The sequence below is a fragment of the Cuculus canorus genome, chromosome 3 (assembly GCF_017976375.1).
Source record: "Cuculus canorus isolate bCucCan1 chromosome 3, bCucCan1.pri, whole genome shotgun sequence".
NCBI classification, from domain to species: domain Eukaryota; kingdom Metazoa; phylum Chordata; class Aves; order Cuculiformes; family Cuculidae; genus Cuculus; species Cuculus canorus.
In genome coordinates this window covers 104,563,861-104,579,633 of record NC_071403.1, presented here as the reverse complement: position 1 = coordinate 104,579,633, position 15,773 = coordinate 104,563,861, and the positions used below count along the sequence as shown (strand labels likewise).

At 41.7% G+C, this 15,773-nt stretch overlaps 1 long non-coding RNA gene across 1 annotated transcript; it reads left to right on the top strand.

Moving 5' to 3' along the window:
• Positions 1–298: 298 nt before the first annotated feature.
• Positions 299–8,031, top strand: LOC128851785 (uncharacterized). Its single transcript, XR_008449225.1, has 4 exons — positions 299–406; positions 3,378–3,418; positions 5,013–5,041; positions 6,059–8,031. It is a non-coding gene; the product is annotated as an uncharacterized LOC128851785 (long non-coding RNA).
• Positions 8,032–15,773: the final 7,742 nt, after the last annotated feature.

Below are 15,773 nucleotides of genomic sequence, written 5' to 3'. Positions count from 1 at the left end.
CCATGTGTTCTTCTTGCTGTGCCTGTTCTGGGACATGCAGGAATACTGCTTAGTCTTCTCCACGGCTGGTGGCTTTTCAATATATTGAGAGACTCCAAGGCAAAAAGAAAACCCAGCCTTTCTGACTCTGCTCTCATCAGGCCCATGCTCAATTGATTTTATAATGTAAAGTAAAATGGCACCTGCAGCTGCAGTCAAATTTAATGAAAAGCCTTGGAGAACATAGCTGTAAAATGTTCCTGATGGTAATATCTGAACTGCTTAACTGCTTAGCTTACTTATTTCCTGGCATGCCAGAGGAGCACCACCCTCTGAGGGACAAGGAAATCCCTGAGCTGTTTCCAGTTGCTCTCCATGCAGCTCACATTGTTCTCCTGTCAGTAGTAGAGAAGGCTGTAGCTGACAGGTATGTGCTTTCTGGGAAAGGCTTAAAAAATATGAATGCTGTATTAATGTCTGACCTTTATCTCTGTAAGGATGGGGACACATTACAGCTTCCTTCACTCTCCACGCATTTCTATAAAAAATAACGTGGCCGCACACTGGTACCTCTAGTTCCTCCTTGTATCCTAGAACTGATTAACGTAACAAAGTAGATAATTAAACATTTTGTCTGTGTGGCATTCAGAAATAATTGAGATTTCTAATGATAGTGCTATGATAAATGAAGGAGTTAATGTATTCTGATGGCATCCAGACAATGCGGGTATAATGATCAACCTGCATCTTGGTTTCTCTTCTAAGCATTCCTTTTTCCTCTCTTTGAAATCCTGTTGCTCCTCCAGGCAGAGCAGATCATGCAGCTGAAGAAGCTGAGATCTACCCAAGCTGGGTATCTCAGTAGAGACAACTTGAAAATAACAGACATCTAGTTGTGGTCCGCCTCAGTTCCCAGCAGATCCTGCCCCTGAGAAGAGACCTGGCCCCATTGTACCTGCAGCCTCCAGAACTCCTTTTCAAAACCATTCCTTTGTATCAGAATGTACGAGGTACACAGAAGCATGGTAGAAGCAAGAGGAGAAGAGACATGGATAAAGATACGCACGTACACCCCAAAGCACAGCTCACCAGGCAGCAAGCTAGATGGGAGGAAACATAATCACCATCTGGTTGGAGCAATATGAGGCTTTTATTGTTTTCCTCTGCTGCTGACAAGCTAAAAATAAAAACCCAGCCAAGGCAGGGAACAGATATCTGATGAACTTTAAGGGGATAGAGTCTGCTCTGGTATAAATATTGACGTGACCTGAATGAGCCACCCTGCAGATGTACCTGGGTACAACCTACTGCAGAATTTGGCCCTGGAAGGCTGCAGAAAACCAGATTTTGTTGCAGCTGTGGGGTGTTTTTGTAAAAAAGTATGTTAATTAAATCCTGAATGGCATTTTTATTAAGAGTCTGTGAGTAAATGTGGTACTTTATCTGCTTCCTGGTGTGTGCATGAATTTAATGCTTGTGGAGTGTGTTGGCAGAGCTGGAGGCTGAATTCTGTTTATTCATGATGTTCTAATACCACCACCACCAATGCTGCTCCTGTAATGACCCCCATCAGTGTCCTGTAACAAAGATGTTTATCCATAGAATGGACTTGGCCTTGTGAAGTCAATAGTTTACTCACAGAATGGACTTGGCTTCCTGAAGTCAATAGGATGATAATTGTGCCTTCTCCATCTTCCTCCTCTTCACCTCTCATACACACTAATTCTAGATTTCAAAAACATTTCCAGCCCAATACTTTGTTGAATTCAAGCTTGACCCAAGAAAAATAGTGGTTTTGACAAGGGAGTGTTTTCCACTGAATAGCTGATTGCACTGAAATATTTCCAGACCAGTTGTAGTGAGGACAAATTCATTAATACATGCCTTTGAGCTTGCTTTGTTTCAGGTGTCCTAGGAAGATAAATGTTCTAAAGTTTCTTAGGCTTGAGGTAATGTGCTCATTACTATTCCAGTAGGGCCATGTTGGAATTGAAACAAAATGTGATTGTGCAGATCCAAGCAGGAGCTCAGTTGCTGGAGGTGGCTGATAGTCACTGCTGCTATTGGTCACATGTGTGTTTGAATTCGTGCTTCTTTTGGAGGCAGCAGGTGCAGGGACTGTAGGCTATAAAGGGAAGGTACGTCCTGTTTTAGCAGAGGTGTCTCTCCATGACTTTATCCACCAGAGGTGAATGCAGCTGCTACTGTGATAGCTGGCAGCTGCTGTGAACAGAATAATGTTGCAGGTTGACAGTTGTTTCTGTAGGCTTTCCTATAAAAGATGAAGGTAGTAAGCAATAGTTGGCTCGCTCTTTGGTATTCAGAAATCCTTAGACATCCATGAAAGCTTGTATGTTGTCATGGTTTGTAAGTTGTGGTCTTGGAAAGATAAGATCATGAATTATGATTCACCCTTCTCCTCTCCTGCATTTATTTTTAAAGATATTGTGATTATTGCAGTGTTGCTCCTAATTCTTTGCATTTCAGGTGCACAGAACAGCAAAATGAATAGCAGCTGCCATGTATGGACTCTTAGCATTTAAGCATAGCAGTGTTCATTGCTTGCTGGTGTTTGTGGTATTTCACACACATGTTTAGCATGCAGCACTGCACAATCAAATACAACATCTCAACAGAGGGTTTCCACTGAGACTGGGACTGTATATCTAGCTGAAGGCTTGACCCTGGTTAAACACGAGGAGACAGTGTTTGCAAGGTGTCAAGTGAAGTGGTTTATTGAAGAAAATGTCTTGAGAGAGGCAACACGAGGATTCCTGTTGTAAGCTTCATGATAAGAAGCCCTGAAAGCACACAGTAAAACTAAAAGACAGCACTTACTGAAGCAACAAAAGCATATACCTTTATTCTGCAGTACGTAACAGAGCCATGGAATTAACTGCCGTGGGATAGATAGGCAATGGGGTCTGAAGAATGGGTAGAGACATTTGTGAAAAATAGTTTATTGGTCAGAGTTAAACTCTGTCAGGGATTGCACCCACCGTTTATTAGTAGTTTATCAATGTGTAACTTCTGTCCTTATACGAAACTCCATTACAGCAAATGCTATACTGATGCATAGAGAGGGTCCGTCCCAGCTCTGAGGTATTAAAAGCCTACATGTGAATTCAAAGATGGATGGGAGTATTGGTGACCAAATGTCACCGTAGTTCCACCTTTTCTTTATTGTTGTTTGTACTTTTTGCTTTAAAAAAGCAAAAAAAGGGCTTAGGAAGAAACTTTCCTGAAAGAGAGCAGGCAAATAACATATCCAATGGTTCTTCAGAAATCAGGGATTAGGGGAAGGACATTGCATTTCCTCTCAAGTTTCAGGTGATGGTTTTAAAGACTGAGCAAAACACACTTGTCTGATACAGAAATTCTTCCATTTCTGTTAATAGAAAATACCAGAGGCGAGGACTGGAGAAACAGGACTGAAAAGGTAGTGTACTTTGAATTGTCTCATTTCCAATGCTGATTAATCAGACATTGTGAGACCAACACTCTGTAATCATGAGACTGCTTTTAAAAAATCAGGAGGCTTTAAAATGGTAAAAGTTCTCCTGATTTGTTTTTGGTTTAATCCTTTAGGGTTTGCACCCCGTACTCTGGGCAAAATCTGGTGCAGCTGATCCACCCTTCCTGGGCTGTTCTATCTCCTCTGGAGCGACTCAGCCCCATCAGTGCTGGAGATAGTTAACAGCTGCTCCATTTCCAGTTGCTGCTGGAAGTAACTAATTTTGGAGCTGAGGAAGGCAGAGCTGTTCCCCCACTAATTTTCAGATTTCAGAACAAGTCACAGCCCACCATGGGGATACCATCCACCGGAGCACATCTCAAAAAGACTATTTGTTCAACATAAGCTGAGAACAAACGCTTGTAAGGGTTAGTTCTTAAGGTTGTCTGATTTCATATTTAGAAGCTGACATTTTTTTTAGCAGCCCAGAGAAGCTTCTTGATGTTTTACTGATCCTTCGAGTGATCAGACCCCTACATCTATTTATTTCCTTTGTGCTATTTTTGGCTGTTATATATTGTTATTAAGGCACAATAGATACTGAGGATTAGCTTCTTATGTCTATAGTTCAAACTTCAGGTAGACCCTTTCTCTTTCAGATGTAATCATGAATATTCACAGTTTTGTCAAATATTGTCCAGGTGTTTGCCTATAAATATTCACAAATCATTGTTGTGTAGGAGCATAAATCTGCATTATCTAAGCATGAATGTAAAATTGCCCAGATACATCATGAATATTCATTGTCTAAATAGACTCTGAATTGCCCATAAACTGTCTCACATTTTAGCTGCTGGATCTAATGGTTCTTTCACAGTCCACAGCTTTACAAGAGACTGGTCAGAGTGGAGACAATTAGATTTATCATTGTGCACAGTGGTTACTCATGATGTTCTGATCAACATAAGAGGCAAGCAAAAAACCATTCTGCATTTTCTTTCTCAGTGCATAAAATGGGTGGAAACACAGTCCTCTGAATCTCCACTCCAAATTCTATATTGTCTCCACCCTTGTTTTTCTTCAGGCTCAACTTCCTACCTTTTTAAGCTGGGCAAAGACTGTCTTTCTCCCAGAACCACAGACGCAAATGTATGTGGGGCTCTGTCATTTTGCATTGCTGTAAAAGAGGAGCTCTGGTTCCAAGCAATGAAGAATTAACCCCAGAAAGTCTAGTAGAAGTGTAAAGTCCTGCTTTTTTCTATGTTGTGCTAGAAGTGTTGTGGAAATGAGAAGGAACTGGCTTATTCACAGACTGCTTGAAAGCTATTTGGTGCCCCCGGAAAATCAGCAGAGGAAATGTGTTTCTATCCTCTGAGGACCTCTGTCTCACCTGGTGAACACCTTCTATCAGATATCCACACAGTGAGGCAGGATTTGTAGGAAGAAGATAATATCTTGTATTAGACCATTTGATAGAACTGGAAAAATCAGTAAAACCTTTGAGTTTTTAGAGATCTACTGTTCTCTAAAAACAATTTTGGTGGGTTTTTTCCTGTTTGTTTTTTTTTTTTTTTTCCAGAAAAGGAAATGAGAATGTCTCGATCATGTGTAAGTATCTACCTTATTTAACATGTAGATGTCTAACTTTAAAGGAAGTATTCCTGTTCTCTGTGTCTCTTATCTTCGGGCGAAATGCGTAGTGTTCTTTGTCCTTTCCAATAAGCTGAGAAGGAATACACTAGAGCATGAGATGCTCGGAGATGGAAGGAGCAAGCATGAGAAGAAGAGTTTTATGGATACTGTAGACAGATAGATAGAACAATGAAACCTACCAGGAACTATGGATCAGAGCTTGGCCCAATAAAACCAGGGTGAACTTGACTCACTAACTCAAAATCCTGGTTAGGCCTGGATCTACATGGATCCTCTGCGTGGGAATCTCTCCCAAGGTGGTGTTAGGTGTAAAACAGTGTGAAAGCCTTGTGCAATGAATGTAGTGCTCCATGCACAGTATTGGAGCAAAAATACTCCTTTCTGCTTTTTGTGCAGGGATGCTGTACTGCTTTTTGTTTCTGCCTTTGTGAATCGAGGAAGGTGGCAGGAACAGGAGCAAGGGAGGTGAGATTGTACATTTTTAAACAATCTTTGTGGCAGCTGCTACCTGAAAATGCAAATATGTCAGGAAATAAGCAGGAAGTGTTTGCTTTGATGGTATAATCCTTCTAACACACCTTTTCTTTAATGGAGAGTTTCTTGTAGAGGAATTGTGTGAAGTGAAAGCTCAGTAACTACAATATTAATACCAGTAATAAGAACAACACAGTAGACTTCAGAGGAGCACTGTCCCTCTGCTGGAGGAGGTATGATTTACATGGGAAATGAGAGTCCTTGACCTAGAGATCAATTTAACTTAATTGCCAATGCCATTTGTTCTGCTAATCATTGCAGAAAGTCAGGGTGCTATATTTTTCTGGTTCACTTTTTTGTTTTTAAGGAAGTATAACTGGGCTCTGACAGAAAGCAGGATGCAAAGCAGTTAAAATCCCTACATGTTTGGTCAGATGCTTGTTTTTAAGATCTGTATCCTATGCTGCAGCCCAAATGACTTGTTAAAATTCTTTCCAGTTTTCACTTACAGTGATGCCTGTGATTTGCTGAAGATAAAAAGTCATAAAGGCTCAAATGGAGAAGAAACATGGGCCTCATCTAATAGAGGGAAGATATTGCTTAGCTGCAAACAGTACTGCATTGTGCAGCACCTTTGGCTGGCAAGAGAACAGCGAATCCCATTAAGGGAAGATGAGGGTCAGGGAGAAAAGGGAAGAATGGTCGTATGAGCTTTCCAGAGCCAAAGCAGAGATGAACAGTTTACCAACTCATGCCTGCGGGGTGATGATATGCTGAGTCACTGTTTCAAAGCGAACTCTAAAATAAAATACAGATTAAAAAAAGTCTGTGCCTCTTCTTCAGCAAAAATCTCACAAATTAAACCCTGCAGGAACAAAGGTGATTCTGATACGATCCTGCCCATGCCCCGGGGGGACATTAACCGACCAGGCTTGGATGTACTGCAGCAGGATGCAAAAGACTGCATTTGTGTTAGGAATCACAATCAGTTCTCAAGAGCCATACAAGACTTGACTTATATGTGAAGAATGTCATGATTACATCTTTCTGAGACTCACAGAAACTGAACAATGTAGATGTTAAGAAAAATTTCATTACTTTTAATAATGTTTCATATCCTAAAGCCGCTACCTGACAGGTCACTTCATCCGTCTCAGTGTACTCATGGCTGCACTCTGGCATACAATAACTTGGGCTGACAGTTGAGAAATTCTGCATGTCCTCAAAAAAAGGAGTGGGGCCTGCTGGCCCAGCTGGGTTGGAAGCTACTGGAGATAGCAGAACTGGCTACAAAACGCACTCTGGGATGTAAACTGAACACTGAAAACATGGCAGCATCATAACTTTGCAAAGCCAGGACTCATTAAAAGAACAATTTTATTTCCTGAATGCCAACATGGAAGCAACTGTTCAGCACAGCCTGAAAAAGTGGAGCGCCTATACAATGAGCCAGAGCAAACAATTGTTGAGCTGTATCTTTTCTGCCTTACTGCACAAAAACTGCACAGAAAATGTTGTTCTCTTCAGCTCTGCTTAAATCAAGGAGTTCCAAGCATTCCTTCTGGGGAGCTATATCTAAACAGACAAGTTGCTTGGGAATCATCAGAGACTCACTAGTCCTATTGCCTCAGTCTTGTAGTGATGACAGCAATTGTTGTCAAGAGGGAAAGGAGGATACCGTTTCTGAACACATTTTGTGAAAGCCTGCATGGGATCATATGCTGTTGTTTTTAGAGAATGCATGCACATCCCTTTTGGTCCCTGTTTCATTCGCTGTGGTCTGTTCTTTTATTTTTCCAATGGTACTCCCTTGAGGGAGTGAGTTAGCTTGTAATATCATGGCTTTTGCCCTGGGAGGAATTCTAAGTCTTTGAGTGTGTTTGTTGCTCCAAAATCTGAATATGCTACATAACACCCACGTTTCCAGAGCCCTACACTGAATAAGGCTTTTGACGGTTTTTATGGTTAAGCATTCTCCTCTACATGTGTCCAAGACTATGAAGCTCTGAAAATGGATGTGGATGGCCTTACTACACAGCTGGCTGCACTGGAAACAGCCATCAATCTAAAATGCATAAGAAACCTCAAAGAATATGGAACGACCTGTGTGGTGATGGGGATTACCCAGCTCTTTCCTTAGAAATTTAGAACTTCAGAAAGTAGCATGTATTACTAGCAAAAATTTCCACTGAAGTACTGATGAAAAGTTGAACACTAACTTAACTGGGAGCAGGATGTGGCCTGCTTTTGGCTGAGGATGTTTAAGATGGTATTTTTACAAAGATAAACTGTCATGAGTAGACTTTAAATACTTTGTATGCTCTGATGTTTTCAGATGAAAACAGCAACTTCAGTTTTTTCAGGCTTCTGTGTGCAGGGGGCAGACCTTGTGTTCTCACCTTGCAAATAGCAGGATTGTAATTTGAACATTGCTTCTGTGTTCAAAGGATGGAAAGCTGAGGATAAAGTGTGACATTGACAAAGTCCTTTTAACATTTTGATTGGCAGGTCTCTACCTCCTGCCACTCACAATACCCAGAGAGGATGCTATCTCATTAATAACAAAGAAAGAAAAAAATGAAGGCCATTGCCTTGTGGTGTCTGAGAGCAAGTTATAAGACATTGCTGACACCTGCAAGGTGGAATAAACACCTGCATTTCAATCACTTGGAAGAGAAGTCCATGTATATGCTTGTCGAGGTACAGAATTCAAATGGTCTGTGTTGATATTTCCTATTTAAAAACTAACAAGTCAGCCTAGAACAGATGGTCAAATACAGGTATATATTTGTCCTCTGTGCTGGGAAGTGAGTGATCAATGACATGTATGTTATAGGCTACCAAGCTCTACAGGCTGCTGAAACACAGGAAGCATCAAGCAGAGCATCCTGTAGTTGGTATGTAAGAAGAGGCAGGTTTATGTTGCTGTAGAGTGTATGCTTATGGCTTGAACTGGACAGCATGGGTACCTAAAAGGAGCAGAGCCCATCCTGATGCTGCACCTGCTCCTGAACCTTGCACAGAGGAGGAGGTGCATCTCAACTCTCCCAAGCGAGCATGAGTGCTCAAGGTATTGCCCCGTGATGTAGAGTACATTGCTAGGGACTCTCTGAAAACAGCAGGACCAGGGTATACTGAGGATGTGCAAAGGAAGAGAAGAGAAACCACTACAGAAAACAAACTAATTCAGATGCACGGGCAGCACAGTACTTCCTGCCTGCCTACCAAGGGCAATGGCAAATCCAGGTGCCCTTTGACAACCTCTGAAGCAGCACACAGCACGTAACAGTAGAGAGAGAAATGAAAGCCCTTTGAAGCAAAATTAAGAGCACAGAAATTAAAATGGAAGGGAGAAGTGAGGAAGAATTGCTGAATAAGTCTTTGGAGCTGGTACATTCAGATGTGTATTGCAATTCTGGGTGGTGAGATGTAGGCATGGATACGTGTAGCGATCCATGCAATGGTTTAATTAAGTAAGCTCTTTTATTATGGTGCCCCAAATAACATCCTCCTTGCTCAAGTCTGCAGTGGCACTTCTCTATTCTTCTGATCAAAGTGGTTGCAGGATGTTGGTTGGTTTTGGTTTTTTTATGAATCACCGAGTCACATTTTTCCTTTAGGGAAAAATAAAATAGAACCTCTTACCTATTTTACAGTTAGAATTCAGGTTAATCTTCCTTGTGCTGCTGGATTCCCTGCTCCTTAACTATATATAAGAATTATTAAGTGAGAAGCTAGAAAGCTGAGGGGGTTTTGTTACTACTTTTCCTAGTGCTGCTTTGCTCAATGGACTTTAGCAAATTTTTTTCAGTCACTATTCCTTCCCTTAGTGTTCCCTTTCATCTCTCAGAAACCCAATGCTTAAGAATATCTTAGAGAGTTTTCCAGGATGGAAGACAGCAGTGTAAAAATCTTGGAAAATTACCCCCTTTCTCCACAATATGAGCAGCAGCAGTTTAAACTACCTCTTCCCTACGTTACTGGTGGGCCCTTTCCCTGATACAGAGACATATCACAGAGACGTAAAAAAAGTTGTGTGTTATGCCCATTCACTTCTTGTTATGCACACAGTTTCTGAACTGCTTTCAACGTCTTTCTAGTGACTTTAACCACGCCTACACTAGAAATGTCACAGCAGGTCGTTATCGGTTTCAGGCTGATGTTGTGAAACTGAGGGCCTCAGCTGAAAGATGCTTTCAGGTGTCTATAGGGTTTTTTGGGTAGCAGTGATGTCCAGCAAGTGATCACTGGAGCCAGGCACCTCTGCTATGTTTCCAGCCCCTTCACAAGCCTGTATCAGTGCACCTTTGCTTCCAGTTTGTTTAGGAGGTGGTGTCCTCTGGGAAGGAATGAATTCTTTCTGGGAGTGTGGTAGGATACTTAGAGTTTGTGGCTTTTGGCATGGCTGTATGTCTATCGCATGGCCACACACTTGTTTGAAGCCTGATCATCCCCTTTCCTTGTGTTGTTTCCTTCCGCTTTTATACTTCTTTATTTTCCATGATAAATTTCCTGTTCTCTCCATGGCCTCTGCTTCTCTTGCTGAACCACAAGAGGAAGCTGCAGGCAGTGCCATGGAGTAAAGGCAAATGATAACTTGTATATGAAACCCAAAGCCAGATGGCTTCAATTACAACAATCTTTTCCACTCTCTTTTCTTTCTTTAATGCAAAGTGAAAAAGTTCCATACACCACTGGAAATGAAGCCTACTTTTTGAAGGCACTAATACTATTTTACGGTAACATCCCTAACGTGACAGCTTAAGGGAAAGACTTGAAAGGGTAGCCGTTGTATTATCTAGTATGCTTTGCACAGCAGTATGGGTTCTTTCTCCATTTCCCCTGATTTTGCTTGTAAAAGAATTTATCTTCTCTTAAATAAATGCCAAAGATGAAACTAAACAAGCACTGCTTTCTAACCCTGTCTCTGGCTCTATGCAGGCCCCATGGTACCAGTGAGTGGGTCTATCCTGAATCTTGAGGCCATGTGAGTCTTGCATGCTGGAAGGAACTATATGATCCTCTGGCTGGAATACATCTGTGTGCTTAATATGAAACATGCCATCTGCAGGTCAGCTCTGTGTCAGGAGGGAAGGCAGAATACACAGCTGTGCTAATGAATAGCTGGTCACTAATGACTGTGTCCTTACCAAGTGGAAAGAATGGCTTTCTTGGAGGTAAAAACAGTTATTTGGTGAAAGTGGCAAGAATAAGTGCCCCCTCAAAGGGATGTATCCTACTGAACAGCTGAACTAGTTGCAGTGTCAAACCTTTCTTAGCATCTTGCTTTGATAAAGACAAGGGAACTGCAGCTGTACCAACACCTGAAGATTACCAGTCCATGCAGTGGCATGTTACACTTTAATACTTCTCCATCCCTGTATAATAGATGCACTTGATGGATGAAACAGAGACAATTAATGAGGTTATGGGTTTACATCCCTACCTAGTGTGAACTGCAGAGTGTAATTGGTTTAAAAATCCTCATGTCATATGAGAGCAACCACGTCTCTGGCCTCAAAGCTGCCGCTGGTCTGTTGGTTCCTCAGGCACTATGGCAAACTTGCGAGAGGGAAAGCACCTCTTAAACTTGCAGATCTCAGTTAATGGGTATTGGAGGGATCTCTGATAATTGCAATAGAAGCATCCATAAGGTGAAACACAAAATTCATGAGGTCCTTTTGAAAACTGGCTTGGAATGTGTGCATTCATGGCTGGGTGGCCTGGGATATCTCTTACTCCTCCATCTACAGACAGATGCGTCTGGAGAAGGGTTGTGTTTGCTGGTTGTGATGGAAGCAAAGGAAAGCCTGGAGCACCCCTGTGCTCCCATAAAGCCAGCTTGATGGACACGCTTCAGCAAATGGAGAATTATACAGTGTAGTGGGAAAAGCACGGGCATTCTCTGAGGTCTAACTCAGCAGGCATAAGTTACTCTATGAGCTTCTCTGCTTTCACCTCTACCTGTGCAAACTGCCCACGTTCTCTACTTTATCTCCCTAGAAGTCACTCTCTGTGTTACATTCTCTTTCCTGTGCCATTTGTACAGTGGAGCTGAGCCAGAGCGACTTACGGAGTGGGCCATTTTCTTCACCCCATTCCTATCTTTATTGCCCCAAATGTGGAGTGGTGATGTTAGCCCACTCAATGCTCCACTTGCTTTAGGAAAGTGATTTTTGATGTTCTTCAGACTCTTTATTACTCAGTGGTACTGACTAATAAAGACTTAGCCACAGTTTTTTTCTATATTTGTAAGCTGTAATTCTTATCTTGCCTCTTCCTGGGGTCCTATGGAAAGAACTACAGCCGCAGCATCTTATTCTCCCATGAATCTACCTTCCCTCTTGTGACTGCAGCTGTTTCTGTGCTAATTACGCTGCCTAGCTCAGTTGCCCGAGTGCTTCTGTTATTAAATAAACACTGCTGTTTTATCAGCCTCTGGTGAATTTCTGGAAGCACTACCTGAACACTTGGAGCACCTGCTGCCTCTATCTCTTGTGAGATAGATGTGGGAGTATAATTTGGTGCATGTATATTTTTATAACAACACATTCATATTTTTAAAATAATTTCTCTAAGTGAAAATTTTCTTTTTCTTTTTTTTTTTCTTCCCCCATTTCCGTTGAACATATGTTCTTTGTTGCTGTTCAAACTTTCTTATTTCCTAAGTGTCTGTATTTTCCATATTAATGTTGATCAGCGGGAGGGTGTATCAGGGACTTTTTCCACCTATGTAGGAGGGCTAAAAAGCAAAATACACATTCTGTGTTATTACATGATAGAGACTATCTCTGAAAAATGATGAGCTTCTATCACCATGTAAATGCAGATGTATGCAGAAAAAGAGTTGCAAACCCAGCCCCTCCCGGTCTTTACATATAGTTTGTGCAGGCTTAATTCAAAAGGACCTTGTTACTTGTTTTTCTTCTGTGAGTGTAAAATGCTCTTGGCTTGATTGGGCAGTGTTTGACTTTGTCTTTGCTAATTAATTTTCCAAATACAGGGAACCAAGCTCAACCTCTGCAAATTGAAACAGCATCTGATAATTTAACCCAGATTGTTTTCCACATTATTGCCAGCAACGATTAGCCTGCCTCTGGAATTTGTGTGGTATAGCTGGTAGAATAATGAGAAAACTTGCATGACTTTGCTGCCCTGAATGAGATTCATGGCTATTTGTGAAGGCACTGCAACTCATTATTAACCAATATCCCAGTGGCTGCTGGGAATTTATGAAAATATTTGCAAATTGTAAATGTTTCAAGAATACATTCTAAGAATGAGTTATTTGCTCTTTGTCATTCACTGGTCTCCTGGTTGGAGGCATATTTCATACACAAGCTTCAGTCACTGAATCCAAGAACAAAAATTATGCCATATGACTGTTCACACTTCAAGAGTGACTGGGAATCAAAGTGAGCCATTTCTGAACAAATTACATTTTGAAAATTATTTATCTGTACTAACTGGAAAAGATTTATAAACATGATTTGAATTGTGCATGTTTGGAACAAGTCTGTACTTTTCCCCGATGCCTTCTTCTTCTGTCCAAGAATCTAATTTTCCATTAAGATACATGATATATAAACACATAAAATTTTAGTCTCTTGCCTATGCTATTGGGAGAAAAGCCTTCAAAATATAAGCAGGATATAACCAATACAGTAATGTCTTTCTGAGCCCACAAATAACCAAGTCCCTCCAAGACACAGGAGCTGCCTCATTCATTCTAGCTGAACCCAGTATCTGAAACTTAATGAGCTGAAGAATGATTATGACTGAAATATTAAAGTTAGTATTTCAGTGTTTATTAAACCTGCAGAAAAAGCGTGTATGGGAGATGGCCATATCTGAAAGACTAGGGAAACCTGGAGCAAACAGAAATTTACAAGTCGGATGAGCCTGCAAGAAGAGCGGAGCTTGGGAATGATTCCTTCACTTGATTTTCTTATCTTCAATCCCTGCTTATGAATATTGAATGCTTTGCATAGTTTATGAATGATTCATTGACACAAGTACACACACAGAGAAAATTAGGAAAATGTTTGCTTTCATGGATTTGGTTTAACCTCTGTTTTCTTGAGACAGAACAGAACTTGAGGTGCATGGGAGGATTACCAGCATGGTGCAGCTGCTGCAAGTCCCACGGAAGTTTGAATACTAGTTCCGTTTCCATGTTCACCGTGCTTCCAGTTCACCAGCTAGTGGTGACTTTTGTGCACTAAGGCACAGAACAAACAAGGAGATAGGTTTCATGCAGCAGAACTCTGAACCTGTTACCTTCCTCAGAGAGCTTTGCAAAGTGGCACTACAAGGGGAGTTGGTTGGTTTATGCATTTATATTGCAACACTGTATAACAACTCTGTCTTAAAAAACCTATTGATTATTTTCAGAAAAAGGTAGGTGTGCCATGGAAGATATTGAGGGCAGGAAGAGCCATGCATGAACTCTAGGCTAGGGTAAACCAAGCCTTTGGATGCTACTGTATTCTTTCAGTCAGGTCTCGTAAAAACTACATCAGGGCTGCAAGATAGAAAGTCTCTCCATCTCTATGTGTAGTTCAATTCTAGACCACAACAGAACTGGGGATGGGGTGGGTGTAAATAGGAGTCGGGACGCATCCTACATCCACAGCTGAGCAGAGGCAAAACTAGAAATAAGGCAAACACATTATGCATCTTCTCCTCTAACTTATGAAATAGAGTTCAGAGCTGGGAATTTATCTGCTGCAAGGGATCATGCAAAATGGAGTGCTCCCCTTGCATACGAATATGTAAAACTGTGGCATGGGAGAGCAACCACAATGACGAGGCTGAAGGCAACATACAGCCTCAGTTGCTGAGGAAAGTGAGGCAGGGGCCCACTGTTAGAGGGCTATGGTTTGACCATGGCACTTTTCAGATGCAGTAATGGGGCTGGTCCTGCGATGCAGCAGAACCACAGCTGAATATTACTGTGGGTGAACAAGAGCTGTGATATGTGTTTCTGTCTCTGCTATCTTACTGTCTCTTCCTTCCCTGACTCATCTGTATGATGAGGTGTTATGCTCCAATCTATGAGCTACACACTTGTGTTTGAGCCTTCTTTTGACTTGCATAGTCAAAGAAGGCAGTTTGTTGATCTCTGCGACCATGCGGAGACTGGAAAGGTCACTCCCAGGTCAAAATAAAAAAGGGAAATTTGTTCTAGTCACAACCAATACAAACAGTCCAAAAATCTTGGGTGCACAGTTAAGTTGGAGGGAGTGGGGTAACTTCCTGAAGTCCCGAAACCAGATTTCAATCTAGTCAGATTACAATCTGATCCCTGGAACACAGCCAAGTTCACTCAGATTTGATCTGACACACACAAATGCCAGAAAATTAAGACACAGTAAGTTAAGTGAGCGACAGAGAGGAGGTGAAAAGAAGAAGAGAGAGAAGAAAAAAGGAAGGAAGGAGTAACCACTCCAGTGGACAGCAGCAGTTTCTTGGGAACCCGTGGTCTTTCCAGCAGCAGCTCCCGCAGCAGCTTTTTCCAGGCTGCGTGGTCCAGGCTGGTCAGATTGGAGTGATGGGTGCACTGCACTGCGTGACTCCTTGGAAGTTATTTTATAAGGCAAGTTCAAGCCCCATCAGCACATGAGGGGTGATCTTGCCATGCATATGCCGAATATCCTTTGGGATGGTCTGACTAGGGCAGTAAGGTGTGTGTGTTGGGGTGGGAAGTGGGTCAGTGCCCACTGCTGGCCCTCCCTCCCCACTATAGAAGTGGGCACAGGCAGACAGACCTTAGACAATGTTTAAGACACAACACAACACGCAATTAAATGACTCAATCTTTACATGAGGGTAACAAGTTATCCACTTTCTGGGAAGAGAAAGGAACGAGGATAGGTGAAGAGTAATCAAAAAGGTAGCCAGTACAAACAGCAAGGAGCATCTTAGGAAGAAATCCATTACTGTAGAAGTGAAGCAAAGGAGAAACTGAATTCGGATGATTGAAGCACATGAAGTCAGTCAGTTCAAAACTGGGAAATGCTGGAACAGAGAATGTGCAGAAAACATCCTTTCAGTAGACAAAATCAAGAAACAGATAAAAACTAGTAAGGGCTTTCTGCCTTTAATATTTTTGATGGCATGCATGGGTGACTGTTTACCCTGCTGTTGCTGGCTCTATCTCAGGGACGGCCACAACACTTCTGTGTGTAGTTGAAGAAAAAAAAAATTAATA